Here is a 23,480-nt window from a genome sequence, read left to right on the forward strand (position 1 = left end):
ATCCAAGGTAATGTCTAATATACATAATAACGTACAGCAGGGGACCCATTATTCCTTATAATACACACGTTTTCCTAATGTGCTTATGATGACCTGCAGTATACGCCCACTGATTATAAACAATAACTCCAGAACTTATACAGGTACTATTTACAGGAGATCCTACATATATATTAGAATCATTTGTGTATAATAACTTTAATGTTGTTGTAATGCATTGTCACTCGACAAATGAATGATATATTTTGTTTCCGTTTAGCATAATCATTATTCCGTGTTTCTGACAAACTCCTTAGAATCGCCTCAATTTCTTATTTTATTCTAAGGCTATTACTCCCGGGCATCCCTTAGTGTCTCATAATCTATGTGAAAACAGATGGCTTAGCATAAAAATATTTTTGTTTTAATGTCAGCTACAATCTGGTTATTTTCTAAATTCTATTATTGTGTTCTCTGGGTTATTAAAGGTTTTTCCAGTTTACAGAATGCTGCCTAAAGGGGTGAAAGGCGCCATTTGCTATAGTGGACATCAGGCGCCTCCTCCAGTACATATGCCATTTGTGGATACATTTGCATGAATGCATCCATTTGTACAGGGAAGCACATGGATATGCAGGCCAAGTTGGTGGCATCTGTGGGGTCCAAAAATCTGCATCCCCTAATGGTGGAAGTTAGGAAGATATGGGGTATTACTTGTGGAGTTCGGAAGTGAGATTCTTTTTGGTAGAGTGAGACTGATCAGGAGTTTTATTAGTGCAAATGTTAAAATTGGATAACTTTGCCAAAAATAAATTTGCAAACTCTCCAATCTATTAACAGATGGCGATAACAGCCTAAAAGTATTTTTCTCTGAAAAATGCATAAAGAATTTAAACTATTTTAATTTTTAAATAATAAATCTTTTTTTTCTAATTTCCACAACAGTGGAATTGATCTCTCAAATCTGACTAGCCGACTCATGCATGTGAAGCACCTGCAGAGACCACACCAGCGAAGCAGTATGTTTAGAAATATAATTCCTGTTACAATGCTACAGTCAATAGGACAGAACAGGACAAATGTGTCCTCATACACTGTTGCTTAAGTCACGACAAATAACCCATCTCTGCGTGCCAGGTCCTGCCACACATTTTTTTTTTCTCGCTCAAAATGTGTTCCTTGTTTGCGTAAATAAAACAATTGGAAGCGACAATACAGTACTACATTGCTAGATTACACTGATCAATATGATGTGCAGCATTTGTACATCACTCACTACGGCTGAGTCTGAATCTGTCAGAAGTAGAGATGAGCAGGTCTGGTTCTCAGAGAACCAGACCCATCCGAACTTCAAGATCTGGGATGGGATCCGAGTCCGGCTCGGGTTTTTCCGCCTGACTTGGATCCTAATACGAGGCAAAACATCATCCTCCCGTTGTCGGATTCTCGTGGGTTTCGGATGCTATAAAGGTACCTGGTCATCGGTGCCATTTCACTCATGCTGTGGAGAGTGTAGTGAGCAGAGGGGTGCTGTGTCCATCCAGGGGCTGCTGTGTCTGTCCAAGGCAGGGGCTGCTGTGTCCATCCAGGGGTTGCTGTGTCCATTCAGGGGCAGTGGCTGCTGTGTCCATCCAGGGGCTGCTGTATCTATCAAGGACAGGGCTGCTGTATCCATCCAGGGGTTACTGTGTCCATCCAGGGGCAGTGGCTGCTTTGTCCATCCAGTGCAGTGTACACATTCATACACGTATTGTGACGCTATAAGTTGTAGCGCAGTATAATATTCATACACGTATTATGAGTTGTGACACTAAGTGAAACCGCAGTGTAATATACATGTATTGTGAAATTGTAAGTGGTAGCGCAGTGTATTCATAAAAAATATTGTGACACTGTAAGTGGTAGCGCAGTGGATTCATAAAAAATATTGTGACCCTGTTAGTGGTAGTGCAGTGTATTCATAAAAATATTGTGACACTGTAAGTGGTAGCGCAGTGTATAATTCATAAAAAATATTGTGACATTAAGTGGTAGCTCAGTGTTTTATTCATAAAAAATATTGGGACACTAAGTGATAGCGTAGTGTAAAATTCATAAAAAATATTGTGACACTAAGTGATAGTGCAGTGTATTCATAAAAAATATTGTTATACTAAGTGGTAGTGCAGTGTATTATCCAGAAAAAATATTGTGACACTGTAAGTGGTAGTGGAGTGTATTTATAAAAAATATTATGACACTGTAACGGATAGTGCAGTACATTATTCAGAAAAAATATTGGGACACTAAGTGGCAATGCATTGTATTATTCATAAAAAATATTGTGACACTGTAAGTGGTAGCGCAGTGTTTTATTCATAAAAAATATTGTGATACTGTAAGGGAATGCACAGTGTATTATTCATAAAATATTTTGTGACACTGTAAGGGACAGCGCAGTGTATTCATAAAAAATATTGTGACACTGTAAGTTGAACCGCAGTGTACTAATCATAAAAAATATTGTGACCCTGTAAGTGGTAGCGCAGTGTATCCATTAAAAAATATCCATCCAGGGGCAGTGGCTGCTGTGTCCATCCAGTGCAGTGTAATATTCATACACGTAGTGTGACACTATAAGTCGTAGCACAGTATAATATTCGTATACATATTATGAGTTGTGACACCGCAGTGTAATATACACGTATTGTGACATTGTAAGTAGTAGCACAGTGTATTCATAAAAAATATTGTGACACTGTAAGTGGTAGCGCAGTGGATTCATAAAAAATATTATGACACTGTAAGGTATAGTGCACTGTATTATTCATAAAAAATATTGTGACACTATAGGTCATTGATACCACAGTTTAATATTTAAAATTGGCATGGATTGACGTGTGTGCTGTACCCAGTTTCATTCAGTTTGTTGATATGGAGAACGATCAGTTGAGACTGAGAGGAGAGGAGGAACCACATACTAGTGTTGGATCTGCTGCCAGGGCCACCTGTCATGATGATGCTAGTCCGTCTACATCGTCTACTAAAACCGATGCCCAAGGGCATACAGGGATTAAGTCAGGGCATCTAAAATCAAAGAAGCAATCTTTTACAGTGGTAAAGGAAAAAACATCAAAGGGACAGTTAGCTGCAGAAAGTCATAACATTGGCAATATGCCTATCACCACACAAAGTGGCAAGGAAAGGCCAAGGCCTTGGTCTTTATTTATGACTGGTGGTTCAGCCTCTTATGATGATACAGTATAAGCACAAGTGAACATGCTGACTTAGAAATCGAGGATGCTTCTGTGGAAGTGCACCAGGATGAGGAGGATATTTGTGTAGTTGACGCTAATAAGGATGTTAATTATGAGGATGTTGTTGATGAGGATGTTGTTTGTGTAAATCAGGCATCAGTGAAAGAAACAGTTGCTGCCCATGATAAGGAAAAGCCCATTGTCATGCCTGGGTATGAAACAAAAAAATTCACTTCTTATGTGAAATTATTATGGAATTATTTCTACCCAAATCCGGACAACAATTGTCTGTACCCTTTGTAAAGCCAGAGTAGAAGTAGAGTTAGGGACCTTAACCATCTAGGAACCTCCTCCCTGTTACGTCATCTGCAGCGCATCCATCAAAAAAGTTTTTGCAAAATTTAGAAACTTTGGCTCAAAAAGTAACAAGCAGTTCAGCGTCAGCCAACTCCCTTCTCTCTGCTAGATACATGCACCTGCCATCTTCACTAACACCTTCATCAACAATATCCTCAATTATGAAGCAATTGGTTTGTTTACGTTCCCACAAAACAAGCTACCAATGGGCAGCTGACATTGCTGGCAATGATCTCTACATGTCGTGCATAAACTGGCTTTACAGAAGCAAGATCCTTTCGCCATCTGCATCCGATTCCTCACCCTCATAAGTGTGCACACAATATTAATTCGTCCCAGCTGGAATCCACCATTACAGGTACCTCTGTAACTTTTGGACATAATTGGTGGTAAAGGTCTTCCTCGTAGAATTTGTAGTTCATTTTGATGGACATCATCTTTTCCACATTTTGTGGAAGTAGCCTCCTACGCCGATCGCTGACAAGGTTCCTGGCTGTGCTGAAAACTCTTTCTGAGTACACACTGGAAGGTGAGCAGCTCAAGTAAAGCAAAGCCAGTTTGTGCATGGGCATCCAAATTGTCTTTTTTTCCTGCCAGTAGTCAAACTGACTGTCTGACATGCCTATTTGGAAGCTATCATTAAAAGATGGAGTTACGGTAGAGGTTTCATTAATTGTAGGCAATTATTTTAGACCCCACCAGATGTCAAAACTTGGTTGTGTTGACTCATCTGCATCACGAGTGGTTCTTTTGGGAAAGTTTTTTTTTTTCGGCAGATGCACTTGCTGGAGAAACTGAAGGAGAAGCCACTGCTGCAACTTGAGCTGACAATTTGCTTATCAACAGCTCTTTGCATCGCTTTAGATCTGTGGGCCTGATTCTGCAAGTATCGTAATTGCAAAGCTGCATGCAGGCAGCTTTGCAATTGCGATCCTTGCAGATATGGTAATGCAGTAGGAGGCATCACGCGTTGTCCAATGCAACATTGGATAATCTGCGTACCATCGGCCAGCTGTGGTGACCCATGGGGTACCGCAGCCAGCTCCTGCAGTTTAGAGGAAGAGGCCAGGAAATCTCAGTCAGCCAACGGAGATCCTGGCTTCTTCCCTCCCTCGTAACGACAGCGACACGCCTCCATTTCGGGAAACCGAGGGCATTGTCGCCCCCTCCCCGCCCACAAATGGCAGCAGACTGTCAATCACTGCCAGTCTGCTGCCAGTCTGCGGGCGAGTTAGCAGGAAAATGGGCCTCAGACTGCACACCCTAAAAAAAAATATATATATATATATATATATATATAATTGGAGGTGCTACCTGTGGAGACCATTGATGTATACACAAAAAGAAAAAATACAAGTGCACAACTCCAAATTAACTAATTATATATAAATAAAAACATTTTGCAGTAAATAGAGGTTTTTGGCATAATCTTGGCCAAGGTTATGGGCCTACCCACCACATCTGGGTCAGGGCCCTAGCTAGGGTAGTGCGGCCGTGCACCAAAAAGTCTAGCTATGGCTCTGATCCGGGTAATCTCTGAAGGGTAGGTCCCTAACATACTAGGGTTCAAATCCAGAGCGCAGGACACCCCCAAACTAGCCCAGCTAAGCCACCCCAAGGCACCGCTCTCTTTAAGATTGGCTCCACACTACAGTGATTATAAATTGGACATATGTATTGCGATGTAACAAATTTGGTGACCATGCATTAACGAGTTGCGTGCAATTACAGGCTGATGTATAAAATTGATGATTGATTTTGATACTATATGGAAATACGGAGATATATGACCTAGTGATTTCCTAAAGACACTTATATATCAACAGGGGAGTATATACTCCTAAGGTCAAAGCTGTCATTGCACTCATTGGTGGCCAATTTAGCCCTTAATAAACTTTTTTTGTCATTAATATCCCATATTGAGTGTCAATTAATATTTTTGCCATTTTTATCACCAGATAAATACTTGATTATAGATCACTGAGTTATATTAATTATACATTTTATAATAGGGTAGACTCATAATTGTGAATCATTTCAGAGTCTATAACATATCCCTCTTTTTCTAGAATAGTATATCAATAAAGGTTATGTTTTAAATAATCTATCATTTCGTATTATATATATTTCAAGAGTGCCCCAGAACGGGAATTTGTTGTCTAGCGCTAGTCTAGAAGCTTTTTTCATAAGTAAGTTGTATACTTTTCCCAGGGAGCACCACCAACAGAGTAAATTATTCTATTTATGATTTATTGGTATTATAGTTGGGTTTAAAATCAATTCCTATATTCCGGTGCAGGATTCATCTGTTTGCTTTGCATTAAGTTAACCCTTTCCTCAGAATGTGGGAGAGACCCACTCTGTCACACCCTGCCATAGTGGATTTAGAAAACTTGTTATCTATTCAGTTACTGTTATATATTATAGTAGAAAGAGCACTCGCTCTGAATCAGGGCTTTTTTTTTTTTAATTTGTGCGGCCTCCTGGCTGCTCGCTTAGCTGTGGGTGACCACCCACAGCTATTGCGAGCGGCCAGGTGATGGTCGCGATGGTCTCGACCATCGGGGCTTGCGACGAGACCCTTGTGGTAGGGTCTCATTCCCGCAAGCCCCAGTGAGCCTTTGGCTCTATTAGAGCCGGAAGCTCACCCACTGACATCGCTCGTGATGTCAGTGGGGCCGCCCACTAAATGGCAGGCGTTCCTTCGGAAACGCCTCCGTTTGGCCAGCTACCCCCCCTGCCCGCCTCCAAAACAGGGCAAGCTGTCAATCAAAATCGACAGCTGCCCCGCTTTGGTGCGAGACCCGTAGCGACTGAGCGCCCGTCGCTAGCCGAGTCTCGCGCATGCGCACATCGGAGCCGGCTCCAGCGTGCGCTTGCACAGTGGCCAAACACTGACCCGCGAGCGGTCTGAATCAGGCCCTGAGTCAGTTAGTGAAATTATGAATGCAGCAAATCAGGGAACTTTAAGATTTAAAAAAAGACAGCAAACCTCACAATGCAAAAGTGAAGTTAAAGTGAAGTTAAAGTCTAGGGCAGAGGTTCCCAAACGCAGTGCTCAAGGCTCCTCAACAGTTCAGGTATTAGAGATATCCATGGTTGAGCACAAGTGGCTTTATTAATACCTCTGTCAATTTGATTTAACCACCTGTGCTTAACCAAGGATATTTCTAAAACCTGAACTGTAGAGGAGCCTTGAGGACCACGTTTGGGAACCTCTGGTTTAGGGGATCCATTCATTATATTAATTAGTGGGGTCTGTACAGACCCCGATAATTAACATACTAATTCGATGTGAGCGCCGGAGCAATTTATCATTTCTCAGGTGCGGAGGAAGCTGATCCGAAAATCAGCTGTCTCCCCGAAGCAGCTTCACTGCTCCTTTCAGAACAGTGACACCTGGCGTCCGGTGGAAGGAGCCGGACAGGGACGGAGGGATCCGAATTCCCCTCATCCTTCTTTGCAACCCTGGACATTTTCTCATAGGGAAGGAGCGGGTTTCCAGCCATGAGCAAGAGCAAACACCATCTGGAGATGGCGAATGCTCCCGCAGTCAAGCTCCGAAAGTATTGCATGTTCGGAGCTTGATGAATTTGTCTCCATACTAGGGTATGGGGACAGCGGGCCATTCTGGGAGAGATAGGTGACTGGCACGGACACTTAATTTCTACAATTCTACATTTACAGAAATTAAGTGATGATGAATAGACCCCTAGCATTAGCAAACAAATGTATGATTTGAAAACCAAATATTTCTAGTTTTTGTCCATGCTAATGTCCCTGATATTAAGTACATTTTGATAAAGAAACACCTACAGTATTGCAAGAAAAGAAAGAAAAGAAACACCTATTGCAGTTGCCTAGCCTGCTTGCAGAAACAAATATACCTAGGCCCACTTAATAAACAACAATTTCACATTTGCTCAATTGCGGTATGTACATTAAGAAAAAATAGCACATAGTACATCCAAATAATAGTAGCAACTGTTAAAAGTGATAAACTGTATTATGGAGTTGGGTATGGGATCCTGGCAGCGGCGTCACAAGGGTGGTGCGGGGGGTGCGGGCCACACCGGATATCACCCTTCAAGGGGGCGACACCAAAAGCCGCACACTCTCCCGCAGTCATACAGCTGAGCTGTCCGCAGGGTCGCCTAGAGGGGGCCGGAGTGCACCAGTATGCTGCTGCAAGGTCCCAGGCAGGGGATCCGCCCACTCCCCCACCCACTTCTGTGGCCAGCCGCCATGCTTAAGAGTTTGTTTTTTAAAGAAAGCGCGCATCACGTGATGTCATGACGTCACTGACTGCACCGCTGCTGCTGAAAGAGAGAAGCCCGCTGGCCGCCCACTACTCCGCCAGCCGCCGCCGCTGCTGGAAGGCTGGAAGAGAAGAGCCATCAAGAAGAAGGTAAGTGAAGAAGTGGGGGTGGCTGACTAGGGAGACAGAAGTGGGGGGTGGCTGGCAGTCTGGGAACACAGAAGTAGGTCTGGCTGGCAGTCTGGGAACACAGAAGTGGGGGTGGCTGGCAGTCTGGGTATAAAGAAGTCGGGGCAGGCCATCTGGGGTACACAGAAGGGAGGGTTGGCTGTTTGTGGACACAAAAGGGGGGGGAAGGCTGCCTGTGGACACAGAAGGGGGGCTGGCTGGCTATGAACAGAAGGGGGCAGGCTGTCTGGAAGCACAAAAGGGGGGCAGGCTCTCTGGGGACACAGAAGGAGGGGGCTGGCTGTGGACACAGAAGGGGGGCAGGCTGTTTGGGGACACAGAAGTGGGCAGGCTGTAGGGACACAGAAGTGGTGGCTGGCTGGCTATGAACAGAAGGGGGGCAGGCTGTCTGGAAGCACAAAAGGGGGCAGGCTCTCTGGGGACACATAAGGAGGGGGCTTGCTGTGGACACAGAAGGGGGGCAGGCTGTTTGGGGACACAGAAGTGGGCAGGCTGTAGGGACACAGAAGTGGTGGCTGGCTGGCTATGAACAGAAGGGGGCAGGCTGTCTGGAAGCACAAAAGGGGGCAGGCTCTCTGGGGACACAGAAGGAGGGGGCTTGCTGTGGACACAGAAGGGGGCAGGCTGTTTGGGGACACAGAAGGGGGCAGGCTGTAGGGACACAGAAGTGGTGGCTGGCTGGCTGTGAACAGAAGAGGAGGCAGGCTGTCAGGAAACACAAAAGGGGGGCAGGCTGTCTGGGCATACAGAAGAGGGGGCTGGCTGTCTGGGGACACAGAAGGGGGGCTGGCTGGCTGGCGACACAGAAGGGGGGGGCACTGGTTGGCTGGGGCCACGTGCTATTTTCTGTGGGGGAGCAATGTTATTTATCTCTGTGGGGAGCAATGTTATTTATCTCTGTGGTGGAGCAATGTTAATTATCTCTGTGGTGGAGCAATGCTATTTTTTCTATTGGGGACCAATGTGTTTTTATCCCTGGGGGAGGGGGGGGGGGCGACTGATGGCGTACCTAGAAAATTTTAACAGGTCTTGCTGTCCCTAATCCTATGGTTATGTTAACATAATTTAAGGTAGTCTTTTCATTTGAGACCACACCCCTTATCGTGAGACCACATTTACTATCTTAAGCTGTTTTTGTGTGTGGGGCGTATTTTAGATGTTTGCACAGGGAGCTCTAGCCCCTACAAACGGCCCTGACACTGTGGCTGCACGCCGGGGTAGGCTATAGATATATATATACACACACAGACATAGATGATAGATAGATAGATAGATAGATAGATAGATAGATAGATAGATAGATAGATAGATAGATAGATAGATAGATAAAGATATTTATATGTATATCAGTATTCTCTCTACACTTAATTTATCAGGTGTTTTGCCCAGCAAAATGCACCTGCCATCTGGCACTTTGATATGGCCCAGAAATGGGCACTTGGAAAACACGCAAGACTTATTATTAAGACTTATTGTCACAGTGACGGGCGACGTCAGCCTGGAGCACAGAACAGATCTCTCCCCCAGTATAAAAGGAAGGGCGCTTTGTTGCCGGCAGGAACAGACACGAGTGAACAGTGGGATTCTTGCGACCACTGTCTACGTTTTAGGGGCCGTGTGGTATGTTACTGGACCTTTTATGTAGTCAGTAAGTGGTGCAGTTTCTGGGCTGCTAACTGTGTCCAAAAAAGTGGGGCAGTTTCTGGGCACTGTTAAAAAAATCTATTTGTATCTAAAAAGCAAGTGGGCAGTATATGGTCAGCTCTTACAAAATGCTGACCTGCCATGTTCCTATTAGTGGGTGCTTCTCACATGCTAGACACAACCCCAAAAAGATGCAGCCATTCTCCCAACATGCTAGGGAATATAACTTTTTTCACATCATTTGGGAGTGCCGCCTCGTTCTGTACCAAAGGAACCTTGGACTTTGCATTATCTTGGGAAGGCACCCCTCTGTTGACCATCTTGTCCGGAGTGCCAGGCCATACTGCACTATGGCCCTCATTCAGAGCCGCACATTAACAACAGTACGCTCGTTGCGTTCCGATGTTGACTAACCGCGCATGCGTCGGTGTTACACTGCGCATGTGCGTACGGCAGATTGCGAGTTTTTTTTCTCTCGTTCCTAAAATAGCGTACAGGAAGTGACATGTCAAATGTGATTGACAGAACAGGGCGTTTTTGGGTGTTGACGGGGGTGGAGATGAAAAAACGCAGGCGTGGCGAGGCGTTTTTGGGGCGTACATACATTAGCAGATGCGAACGTCAAATGTGTTCGGACCGTCTCATACGTCACTGGAACATCCGCTTTCCCTTCAAAATGCTCGCACAGCTTAGGGTCAGGATTACTCGACCACATTGGCGATGGCCTTCTCCTCCGTCCCTGGACTCAAGGATGGTGCTGCGATTAATCGCGGCTGGTCAGTAAAGTAATTAGTGTTGGATTGAAAACCGGCTTGGTATGTGTTTGGAAAGCAGTTTATTGGGATAGCACAAAAGCGTACGCAGGTGGAAATCAGAGCTGCTAATGTCATGATTACACAATCAATTAGCGTACATTTTTGGTGTTTTATTTTGGCCACAATTTGTTGGTTATGGCCTATTGTAACAATAATGTCATCATGTTTTAATTAGCTCCCCTTTTTTTTGGTTTACTTTGGAATTTGCATCGCTATGTGATTTTTTAAACGTACCTTAAAGAGGCCTTTTTTTTTTTTTAAGAGGGTCAGTTTTTGCCTTTAGGGCCAGGATTAAATGTAACCCATTTGTACAATAATGTCACAATACAATGTCAGTTTTTTGTTTTAAATTTATTGTTTAAACACAAACAAATTGGCCTAATATTTTGTTGCCTTTTTTTTGTGGCAAAGATATTTGTTAAAAAAAAAAAAAAAGCCATAACTGGTAACATAAACGTAAATACCAAATGTAAAAAAATTTCACAAGAAAGGAGAGGGAAGTTTTGACCAGAAAGGAATATGAGCCAAGCACAGAAGGAGTGTGGGAAAAGTCGCCATTGCTGTCACCGTTTTCTCGCCCGTTTGGCTGGGTGAGGGTGGGCGCCAGGCCGGGTCCGGGATGCCATCGGGCTGGCCTGTCCAGAGGCAGATGTTGTGGCCTCTGGACTAGGCACAGGGCTAGGCACATTTGGAGGATTGGCTGATGTTGTGCCAGAGGTGGAGGATCCGGATGTTCCGGCAGGAAGGGAGGTCGGCTCCACCATGTGCTGGCGAACGAGCTGCTCCAGGGCATCGGCGATGCGGATGTTGGCCCTGGTATTTTCCGCCAGGGCCTGAGCAATGGTCACGTTGGCCGCAGCATTTTGCTCCAGGGCCTCAGCCACCCGTATCAGACTGGCGTCCATCCTCTGCAGAATCTCCGTATGGAAATCCAATTTAAAATTGAGTTCTGTGAGGAGGCCCACTGCCTGCGAGGGGGCACGCCCTGGACTGGCTTCTGCAGGGTCCTCAGCCGGATGTACTGGTTCCTCCCCTGCAGAGCCAGCAGAAATTCTGCGGCCAAGGCTCCCCTCTGGAGCAGACTCATCCGCCTCTGTCTCTGTTAGGAAAAATGCGAAAAGACTCACATTAGAATCTACATATTGGCACAATAGCATTTCAGAGTTGGTGACATCACAAGACTTACCTTGGCCAACATGAGGAGCCGCAAAGTCTGGCATGTCCGTATCCATGTTGGACACGCCAAACACCTCCACAGCCTGCACACACCCCTGTGCCAGCTCTTCTAAGTCTGTCAACTCCAATGACACAGGGGTGGGACCCCCACCTGTCCCCCTTGCATGCCTAGCCCTGTCGGCAAGTTTTTGCTTGAGACGATATTTGAAGTCTGCCCATCTGTGGAATGAAATTGGAACCATTATCCTTTTTTTTACAATGGGGTTTGTTTATAGGATGGGAAAGTGTTTACTTACCGCCGTTTGACATCCTGGGCTAGACGGACATAATCACCCACCCTATTGACAGCAACGGCGACCTCCTCCCACATTCTCCACTTCTGGCTTTGGCTCATATTCCTGGCTGCCTGGGGCAGGATGTCAACGCACTTCTGGATCAAAACCTCCATCTCCTTGCTTGTGAAATGTGGCTGCCTTTTTTTTTTGGCAGCTTTGGCGGGTTGACTGGGGCCAGCAGTCTCTTCCATGTCATCCTCCTCACCTATTTGGGTAAATATGCAGATTTAGCCACTTCACAACTTGCACAATATTATGTTTAAAAAGAATCATTGAGACAAAATGCATGAAGGCCTTACCGCCGGATTTTTGGCCATTGTTTCCCTGGTCTGAAGCCATGTCTCTGCTTCCAGAATGAAATCAACCAGAAATTCAATGTGATTTCGTGACGTATTTATACATGCGTCCTTAGTTTGCGGCCGCATCATTGATTGTGCGTCCCTATGATTCATCCTTAATTTGTGCGGGAAAATAAACACTATTTATGGCTTGGTGTGTGTGGAGTCGAGGTTGGGTTGTTGGATTGTTGGCGGTTAAGTTGGTTGGATTTGGTTGTTTGCGGTTGGAGGATTTGGCAGAGTTGGTTTTTTTTTGGTTTTGCTACAGTTGTTTTGGTTTTCCGTTCGCATTTTTTTGCTTTTTTTCCCCATCCTTTCCTGATTTGGTAAGTTTTGTGCAGTCTAATTTGTGGCCAATTGGTGTCTACTTCTGGTTTTTGGTTAGCTATTTTTTTTTTTACACTAATTTCATCTTTTTTAGTTTGTTTTGGCTTTCGGACCCAAAGACCTTTTTGTTGGAAATCTTATATATTCGAGTTGGGTAAGTCCATTTTTTTTCTTGCATTTGCGAACTAATTAACGCATTTTTGACTGTTGGTGTAGTGACTTGCATTTGCGAACTAATTAACGCATTTTTGACTGTTGGTGTAGTGACTTGCATTTGCGAACTAATTAACGCATTTTTGACTGTTGGTGTAGTGACTTGCATTTGCGAACTAATTAACGCATTTTTGACTGTTGGTGTAGTGACTTGCATTTGCGAACTAATTAACGCATTTTTGACTGTTGGTGTAGTGACTTGCATTTGCGAACTAATTAACGCATTTTTGACTGTTGGTGTAGTGACTTGCATTTGCGAACTAATTAACGCATTTTTCGAGGCTTATTCATCATGTAAACCAGTTTTGCTTTTCCCTTTTCCATTTTTGGGGTCCATTTGAACCCTATTTGACGTACGGTGTGCAATGTCGTTTTCATCGATGGCCAAATGTGTGTTTCGCCTATTTTATGTGTTGGCTTGCAACAATTTGACAAACAAAAAATCACCCTCTAAATTTTTGATGTCTCATTTTTGGCTTTTTTACAGTTTATACGTATCATGACAATACCCCGGCATGTAAGCAGCTATGGATGGTATCAGAAAGCTAAGTTGTTTTATGTTACTTTTGGGGTGGCTCCAAAGCCTTACATTGTAAACTTTGAATTTCAGGTAGATCTGGGGCGAATTGTTCTGGCCCTGCTCCCGGAAGACGACCAACCTCAAACTCGTCCCAGGCGTAGGCATCGTAGGCATGCAAGGCCCCAGATATTTCGAACACGTGTCACCCTTTTTGGAATGCCCGATGATGAGGTTTTAAGACGCTACCGTCTACCTCCCAAAATCATCATAGACACTCTCTCATTAATAGAAAGTGATCTTGAGCGGCAAATTGACAGTCCAACAGCAATACCACCACTGACGCAATTTATGGCGGTGTTACATTTCTGTGCCTCAGGATCGTTTCAAACAACGGTGGGAATAGTGGCGGGCATCTCCCAATCCTCCTTTTCCCGGATCCTGAGGGCAGTGATGGAGGCACTTTTCAAGCACCTCCATCATTTTATTAAAATGCCTTTGGATATGGGTGCCCTTAGTGTGGCCAAGGCCAATTTTTACCAAATAGCTGGCTTCCCACACATCATAGGGGTTGTGGATGGTACTCACATACCACTTCAGCCTCCAGCACGGCTGGAGGCAATATTTAGAAACCGTAAACACTATCACTCCCTGAATGTAATGGTGGTATGTGATGCCTCCCTCCAGATCCTGTCCCTGAATGCTAAATTACCAGGAAGTGCTCATGACTCCTTCGTCATCCGGCAATCAGGGATATGGCAGAAATTAACCAACCTACAAGCTGGTGATGCGTGGCTTCTGGGTAAGTGGAGACCTTTAGTACATAACAATGTTAAGCTTGATACACAGTGTTCCTGATGTGGTCTATTTTTTTTCACAGGAGACAGTGGATACCCTTGCATGTCCTGGCTGCTCACTCCTTATTTGGCTCCCACACCAGGGCCACAAAGTGCGTATAATTCCGCACTTACAGCCACCAGGCAAGTGGTGGAGCGCTGTATCGGCCTTTTAAAAGGCCGATTCAGATGCCTCCACCGCTCTGGTGGCGAGCTCATGTATGTGCCGGATATGGTGTCTAAAATTGTGGTCCTGTGTGGGATATTTCACAACATTGCCATAAGGAGTGGTGTCCCAATGCAGCCAGAGGATGCCTTACCTGAGGATGGCCCCCCCGAGGTTGGTCGAAGGTCAGTATGTGGGGGGGCCATACGCGATGATGTGGTGGCCAGATTTTTTAGGTAAGTTTGAACAAAACTACAGTGTTTATACCTAATGTGTTTGTGTTTGTTTGCGAACATCTAATTTTGTTTTTTTTTTCTCACCATCTTCTGTTTGTTCACATAATCTTTGGCACTCCAACGCTCACTACTTCCTGCTACCCTTACCAAACCTGGATCTGGTCCTTTTGGGCATATATTCTGGAACCCATATCGCAACGCCATGTTTGTGGAATCATGTTGGCATGGTCCTTCGTCAACCAGTTCTTGATTTTTTGTTTTTATTTAATTATTTCTTGGTATGTGTTGTATTTGAATTTATCACTGTGTTCTTTTTTTGGGAGTGACCACTTTGTTTTCTCTGTTATGTTGTGAATAAATGTTTGGAGAGTGAAATGGTCTTCCTTTTTTGGGACGTTAACAGCAAGTGTAACCAGGTTAACACAAGTTACATTTGACTAAGGGGTAAACCAGTACTGACGCCAGTTGAGCTAAACTGAAATATGTTTTCAGCTTCCCAACCCACACCAAAAGGAAGCCTGGCCCAACCTTGGGATTTGTAAGATTGGCCTAAGCAGCTTGCGCACCAACTAGGAACCTGTAAAATGTAGAAATATGTAATTGACACTACACCCAAAAAGGGAAATGACATTGTTACTGTTATGTGTTTCTTGTGTCTGTTTGACATACAAAGACAAAACACAATCTAACTTTTAAAAAAGGGAAATCCTTGCAGGAACAGTCTACTTATGTCATGCTAAACTATCTTGGTTTTGGATTTAAAAAATGAGCCACAACGTATATTTGTCTGAATAAATTTATTTTGAAAAGATAACAAAAATAAAAAAACTACTGCCGAAGGAGGCCAGACAGCCGGTCGAGGGCCACCAGAATGCCGATTACATGTTGCCGCATCTGCCCACACAATCCGCCACCTCTTGCCGACGCCTCTGTTCCTCTGTGGGTGAGAAAAGTGTGTGGGTTAATACAACAATAGGGAATCCACATTAAAAAAAAAAAAACACAACCAAATCACTCCTAAACCGAAAAAAAAAAAAAAAAAGGGGGGGCTGGCAAAAATACAAGGCCTAGGTAAAAATTCCCACAGGTATGATATGTGTATGTTGAAATCACCAGGAAGAGGTAAAGGCAAACCTTCAAAATCACCAAAAGTCAAGCCACAAAAACACGAAGAAAGGCACGACACATGATTACATACAAACAGTTTGTGCTTAAAAAAAAAACAACAAAAAAACATACCGGGAGCCAAAACGGGAGCTCCGGAAATACCTCCATGATCCTCCTCGGAGGATCCGTCATTCCCCAAAGAATGGGGAGGAGTTATGATGGACTCCGGGGAGGGGGTAATTGGAAGAGGGGTGGGTGGAGGAGAGGGGGAAGTGGGACGGAGGGGAAGGAGGCCCGACATTTCCGGGAGAGGGTCTGGGAAGGATGGGGAGGAGTGGGGAATAGGGGAAAGATTTGGGGTGGAGTGTTGGCTGGGGGTTGGGGATAGTGGCCGGGAACGCCGTCTGGACGGACGGTGACGGCGGAGTCTTGGCTGTCCCCCTAAAATATGACAAAGAAATTGCGGTTAGTTTATGGACAAATCCGGGCAACAAAACTAAAAAAAATAAAAAAAAAAACAAATAAGCCAAATAGCAGTAGAATGAATAAATCAGAAATAGAGGGAAAACATGCACACGCAGATATGAGTACAAATAATAAATAGGACAGACAGGAAAACATGCACACGCAGATATGAGTACAAATAATAAATAGGACAGACAGGAAAACATGCACACGCAGATATGAGTACAAATAATAAATAGGACAGACAGGAAAACATGCACACGCAGATATGAGTACAAATAATAAATAGGACAGACAGGAAAACATGCACACGCAGATATGAGTACAAATAATAAATAGGACAGACAGGAAAACATGCACACGCAGATATGAGTACAAATAATAAATAGGACAGACAGGAAAACATGCACACGCAGATATGAGTACAAATAATAAATAGGACAGACAGGAAAACATGCACACGCAGTTTGCCCCACAAACACAAACATTAAAACCACAATACATAACACTTACTTTCCAGGATCTGCATGCGAAAGCATGCCAGCAAGCGGGGCGTTCGCCGTTGCAGGTCGGACCACCTGCGCTCCAGCTGCCCGATGTTGCGGCGTGAGCCGAAGGACCGCAGGCGGGACCGTGCCTCCGCATACGCGGAGCGCTTCTGCCGGTTGGTGATGGGTTGAGGTTGGCTGGTGATCCGGCGATCCATGACCTCCGTAAGCACCAGCAGCTCGCGCCTGGTGAATGCGGAGGCTCTCATGATGGCAATGGTGTTTTTCTTAAAAATCATTTTTGATAAAGTGTGTAAAAATTTTCTGATTGGCTAATGTATTTTGGAAATTAACATGAGCAATTTTATTGGTTAGTGTATGAGTCATGTGTTCGACAGGGCCAGAAATCTCTGGAGAGTTATGATAGGCTTGATGCAGTGACATGCGTAAGCAAATTTAAATAAAGAAATGAACCCAGGGAAATATGCGGGGATCCACAGCAATAGTACAATTGTTTAATTGTGGTTCACATGTTTTTTGAACAATAAAAGCGAATGTTTCATCCGTACGTATTCTGCGGGTAAACACAAACACGGACAAGAGTAAAGTTTCTTGCATTGTGTTGAAAAAAACAAACAATTAAGCTAATTGATACATTGATTGGCATGATACGATTGATGGAGGTAGGCAGAATAAAGGAGCAGGTAATCGACATCTGACAAGGCCACTTCCTGTTTATACTTGTGCGTGCGTTCCTTTCAAGCCATTTCGGGGATGTACGCTCGCTATTTCGTACGCTCGTTAGTTAGAGGAGGGGTCGTCAGAGTTTAGGGAGGAATTTTAGATGCGAACGAAAATACGAGCGAGCCATTGAATTTAAATATTTTTGTACGTACGCCTAACGTACGTGCGCCCGCTTGCGAGTGGGTCTGAATGAGGGCCTATATGTACAGTAAATATATATATATATTGAATGTAGTATAAATATCATACCTTCTAGTTGTCTCATTTATTGTGGGACAGTGCAGATTCGAGGGGCTGCAAAAGGGGCGGACTTCTGCCCATAAATGGGTGTTTGTGGGTGGATGATTAGATGGGTTTTGGGCAGATCAGGGCCATGTTCGTGTGGATGAGGAGCGAGCCTATTTTGTCCTGTTTATGTGTAAATTTTGGGAGGTATGACAAAAAAATACACTAATTTGTCCAGAAACTTGCCATCACTTACAATGTCATTATCACGCATGCTTGACAAGTGCTGCAAACTAAAGCAGAGCTTGTGTTCCTTTAATTTAGCCATACTGTTTCAGCAAGTGGTTATGGAATGAATGTCTGTTTACTTTTTAATGAAATCATTACTACAAAAAAAAGGTTGTGTCATTTTACTGAAAAATGTGTTTGTGCATCTGAACAAGTATAACTGTTCCTAATGTAAAACAAATATATGCAGAAGAGGAAACATGTCTTGCTTGTTAAGGCTCATTTGAAAGTAAATAGATTTGTTTTTAATGCAGGACTCTGAATGAGATACTATTGCTGCAGTGTGTTTCACACAGTGAAAGACTGAAGAATGTTATTACAACAATACAATACAGAAGGAATAAAGCCCCTCTAATTAATAACTAAACTTCTCAGTTACTGTAAAGTACCTAGAACAGTAGGTATAGCAGTACTTCATATTTCTTACACAATAAAAACCAGCACGATATAAAAATATATATGAAACCCTTAACTGATACGGTACTTTATAATGTACAGTAATCACTCTTGAATAATAAAGCATTAAATGTCCTCTCAAGTTTCTCTTTCAAGTCAGTTTTTCTTCCTGTTTAAATGCAGACACAGAACCTTGTAGTATCGTTAGGTAATTTGCAATATTATGCATTAGCATATCTGTAACGCACAGGTACAGCATTGTATCTTCTATAGAATAATCAAAATCTAATGAGATGGCCTTGAAGATTTAAAATGCCCGTCATTCTGCGGCATAACTACCACCAATGCCATGTCATTGTATTAAAGCTGCCCTCATCGCTTCAATGCAACAAACCACACATACTTATAAGAGACATCCCTTGTCTCTTCTGAAAGCAGAAGGTGGGACCTCAAGGGTGCACTGACCTTTCCCCAAAATGTTTTATGAGACACAGCAATGCCGGCTTCTGCCCCACCTTCATTGTAATAGCCGTATGCAAGTCTGGGGTATGGAAACTTTACATGTTCTGCTGTATCAGGGCAATAAACCATCAGTCCTGAAAGGCATTGCTGGCCTATGTATTGAAATATCAGGGGCGTATCTACCCATTGGCCAGGATGGCACTCGCCAGGGGCGCCAGCCAAAGGGGGGGGCGCCATCCGGGGTGCTACCCATGGCCAGGGTGTACAATGAAAACAGGGCTGCCAGGACTGCAGTTCCGTGTATGCCCCTGTGGCTCGGCGGCTCCTCAGTGCAGCAGCAGCATCGATGAGACGCACATGACGTCACAACGTCAAGAACGCCTTGTTAAAAAAAAACAATTTATTCTATTGTACAAGGCAGCCGCCGGCAAGCAATGGCGGCTGCCCGGACCTTGACATCTAGGAAGTTCCTGGATGTCAAGGTCCGGGCAGCCGCCAAAGCGATGGCGGCTGCCTGGTACAGTCAGGGGCGTAGCTCCAGGCGGCGTAAAGGATAGAGGGTGCGCCGGAGCCCGACTCTGCTACAACAGATACTGCATGGCCGTATACAGGTCACAGCTGTCTAATCAGACAGCCGCCTGAGCCACGTAAGCTTCCCCCCTCCGCGCTCCCAAAAAAAGTCATGCGTGTGATGTCATACGCACGCGCATATGACTTCAGACGGGCGGAGGAGATTGGACTGGAGAGATGAGGTTCCCGGGACGCACCTACCCACCGTGGAGGGTGCTATCCATCAGGATCAAGTAATCCACAAGTTGGACACTGCTGCACTACTGGAGCAGGTAAGCTACCGGCAGCTGGGAATTTAGCAAGGGGGAAGGGGTACAGATAGAGGAGGAATAGGGGGTACAGATAGAGGCAGAAAGGTGCACATATGACACTAAGAGGAATACGGGGTACAGACAGGCTGAAGAGGGTACAGTTAAATGCACAGAAAGAATAGGGGGTACAGAAAGGCACAGAGAGGCAGAATGGAGCACAGATAGAGGCACAGAGATGACTTGGGGATACATATAGAGGCACAGAGACGAATATGGCATATAGAGTCAGTGGGGGGTATATATAGAGACACAGAGAGGCAGACGGAGGAAAAGAGAAGCACGGACAGACACAAGGAAGTACAGAAAGAATTATTCCGAAAATATGGGGGGGAGGGGGCGCCAGTCTATTACTTTGCCAGGGGTGCTCGGACCCCTAGATACACCCCTGTGAAATGTAAACCCATTATTCCTTAACTAGGTTGTTAAACCCTCATTTTTGGTGTATGGGGCAATGTACCTTCTAATAAAGGCTTCTTACAAAATGCAACTCAGAGATATCCTGAATCAAAACAATATAGTCAAATGGACCTCACGTTTTATATTGAAAATAGACAGAAGCAGTGAAACATTGTCCTTGTGTCCTCTGTTTTATAGCTATCTTGAAGCTTAATCTGTCCAACATATGTGGTCTTAAAATGATCATTTAACCTTCTCACCAAGAAGCTATCAGCCGTATTGACTCAGGGATAGTAATTTTGTCCTGTCCCTCTTAGAGCTGTGTCTGCTTTATGCGTTAACAAGGATTCAAGTTGCTGGCAGACATGACATATGCCTCTTAATCTAGACAGAGTAGGTGAGCATTTGTTCAAAGTCTCAAGGCCATTTTCATTAACTCTTCCCTCTCAGGGGTTCTATAGTTAAACGCTGAAGCAGTCGCATTGCACTGATAAGTGTTACCTTATCAGGTAATAGCAACATCTAAAACAATTTTTCTATCTGCTGTTTAATGGGATGATATATTTTTATACAACTCTGTACACACATACACACATGCCCCATACGCCTACATGCATCATTAGCTACATATAACAGAATAGATTATGCGAGATACACATAATTCAGAAGAGGGATGCTATTACATGGCATGTATAGTAAATGCTGGTAGCCGGGCCCCAGAAAACACAGCAAGCAAAGGGCATAGTCTACACAAAATTCCATATAATTAACATGTGTACCCTGCACAGGGTAGCTTGTACAGGTCTCCCTAATTAATAACACCCTGGTGGCTAGTGTATAAAGCAGAGCCCATTCTGGTGGCAAGTACACAAAACTGAGCCAATGGTGTTGGCTCTTCTTATGCAAAGAACAGCCCATTCAGGTCAACATACAGTATATACAAAATAGAGTTAATGGCAAATGTAGGACACAAAGGCAATTATTTTAGATTGCTTACAAAGCGGATCCCAATAGGATAGCTAGTATACACAGCAAACTGCAGGGGACAAAGAATGCAGGTGCACACTCAAAATACTAAGAATAATGATAGTCAAAATAATCCTGATAAACTCTTCAATTAACATGGAGTATAAGTGAGGTTCTTAGTACATATTTGGCCAAAAATGTTGTACTTGTAGAACAATGCAGGGGACAAAGTATTTTGTGTGTACACCTGCATTCTTTATCCCCTGCATTGTATTACACATCTCAGCATGGTAGCACCTCTTATGTTTAAAATTAGAGTGTGCAGTCCAAGCCCCCTCCCCCTTTCCTCTATATTTGTGTATATATTGTACACTTGAAGGCTGAGACTGCTTATGCTTGGTATTTGCACCCCTCTGCCCTTAGGTATTTTTAATTAGCCCTGGTTCCTACATTGCGGTCTACATTTTAGAATGGGCACTATTATAGGAAAGTCCTGAATAAATTTACATTTTGTTAGTATTAGGGATGTTAGGGACCCATCCCATCGTATGGGGTTTACCTTGACGCGGTGGATGGGCAAATATTTTTGGCCACACATGTGCTAAGAACCTCTCATATATATATATATATATATATATATATATATATATATATATATTGTGACACTGTTAGGTTAGGGGGTCCCTCTCCTGGGTAGAGGACTCCTTCCTTACACACACACACAGCAGCAGGGAAGCAGCACACCAGTCTGGATGCAAGTACAAGCTGGTCGGCACCAGTCTTTATTGTACAATGTCAGAAATATAAAGAAAACATAAATATAAATCCTAGCCCTGTCGGGGCACTAACTTCACAGGTAGTTCCCTCACTACCAGAACCTGGCAGGGCCTAATGCCCTCGCCAGCAACAAAGGCACAGCACAACACTCACAGTTAGGTTAGGAAACCCTAACAAGCCTGTTACCAGGCTGCGAGAACCAAAACCTGAAGTGGCCATGGGTGGAGCCCTCCCTCTCCTCTCACCCACAACCCCCAGGTCCCAAACCGGCTTTTCAAAAAGCCGAAACTCAAGCCTGCTGCACTGCAGACTTTCTCCTGGGGGTTTAAAACACATAAGACAGGAATCTGGGACAAATGTGTACCTGCCACAGACCACTTTACCAATGATCCTATCACATATCCCCCCCCTTTGTTTCGACCTGTGGGGCGGAACAACTGAAGCCCCCAAACAATGAACGTGTGACAACGCGTCAGCATTGGCCAGCTGGCTTCCTGGCCTGTGTTCCACTGAAAATGTAAAAGTTTGTAACGCCAAGAACCATCTCCTAATTCTCGCATTACTGTCCTTATTTTCAGACATCCACTTCAAAGGGGCATGGTCAGTGATCAATTTGAACTTTCTTCCAACCAAGTAGTACCTGAGAGCCTCTAATGCCCACTTTATGGCCAACGCCTCCTTCTCCACTGTGGCATAGTTTCTCTCATGTACATTCAACTTTCTACTTAGATAGAAAATAGGGTGTTCCTCACCCTCCTTGTTCTGGGACAGGACCGCTCCTATACCCACTTCTGATGCATCGGTTTGTACTATGAATTCCTTTTCAAAATTAGGAGTCATCAGGACTGGTTGGGAACACAACGCTACTTTTAACTCCTGAAAAGCTTTCTCTGCCTCAGGACTCCATTCTACCATGACTTTTTGTTTGCCATTGGTCAGGTCAGTCAGTGGGACTGCCATGGTGGCAAAGTTGGGTATAAACCTCCTGTAGTACCCCGTTATTCCCAAGAAGGCTCTCACCTGCTTCTTATTCAGAGGCCGTGGCCAGTTTTGTATGGCATCCACTTTATTGAGCTGAGGCTTTATCAGGCCTCTGCCAATGGTGTATCCCAGATATTTTACTTCCTCCATGCCTAGACAACACTTTTTTGGGTTGGCTGTCAAACCTGCCTTATAGATGGAGTCCAACACTGCTTGTACCCTGGGTAAGTGAGACTGCCAATCAGGACTATGAATGACCACGTCATCCAGATAAGCAGCCGCATACCATCTATGGGGCCTTAGAATCCTGTCCATCATTCTTTGGAAGGTAGCAGGTGCCCCATGTAGCCCGAAGGGCAACATCTTGTACTGAAACAAGCTCTCTGGCGCTGAAAAAGCTGTCTTTTGTTTGGTGCTCTCGGTTAACGGTACTTGCCAATACCCTTTGGTTAGGTCAAGAGTGGTTAAATACCTTGCCGTCCCTAGTCTCTCAATCAGTTCATCCACTCTTGGCATCGGGTAGGCATCGAATTTTGAAACACTGTTCAACTTTCGGAAGTCATTGCAGAAACGCACACTCCCGTCGGGCTTTGGAATCAACACAATGGGACTTGACCATTCACTATGTGATTCTTCAATAACCCCTAACTCTAGCATATTTTTAATTTCTTTTGACACCGAT

The sequence above is a fragment of the Taudactylus pleione genome, unplaced genomic scaffold (genome assembly GCF_031769625.1).
Source record: "Taudactylus pleione unplaced genomic scaffold, aTauple2 ptg000016l, whole genome shotgun sequence".
Lineage (NCBI taxonomy): Eukaryota > Metazoa > Chordata > Amphibia > Anura > Myobatrachidae > Taudactylus > Taudactylus pleione.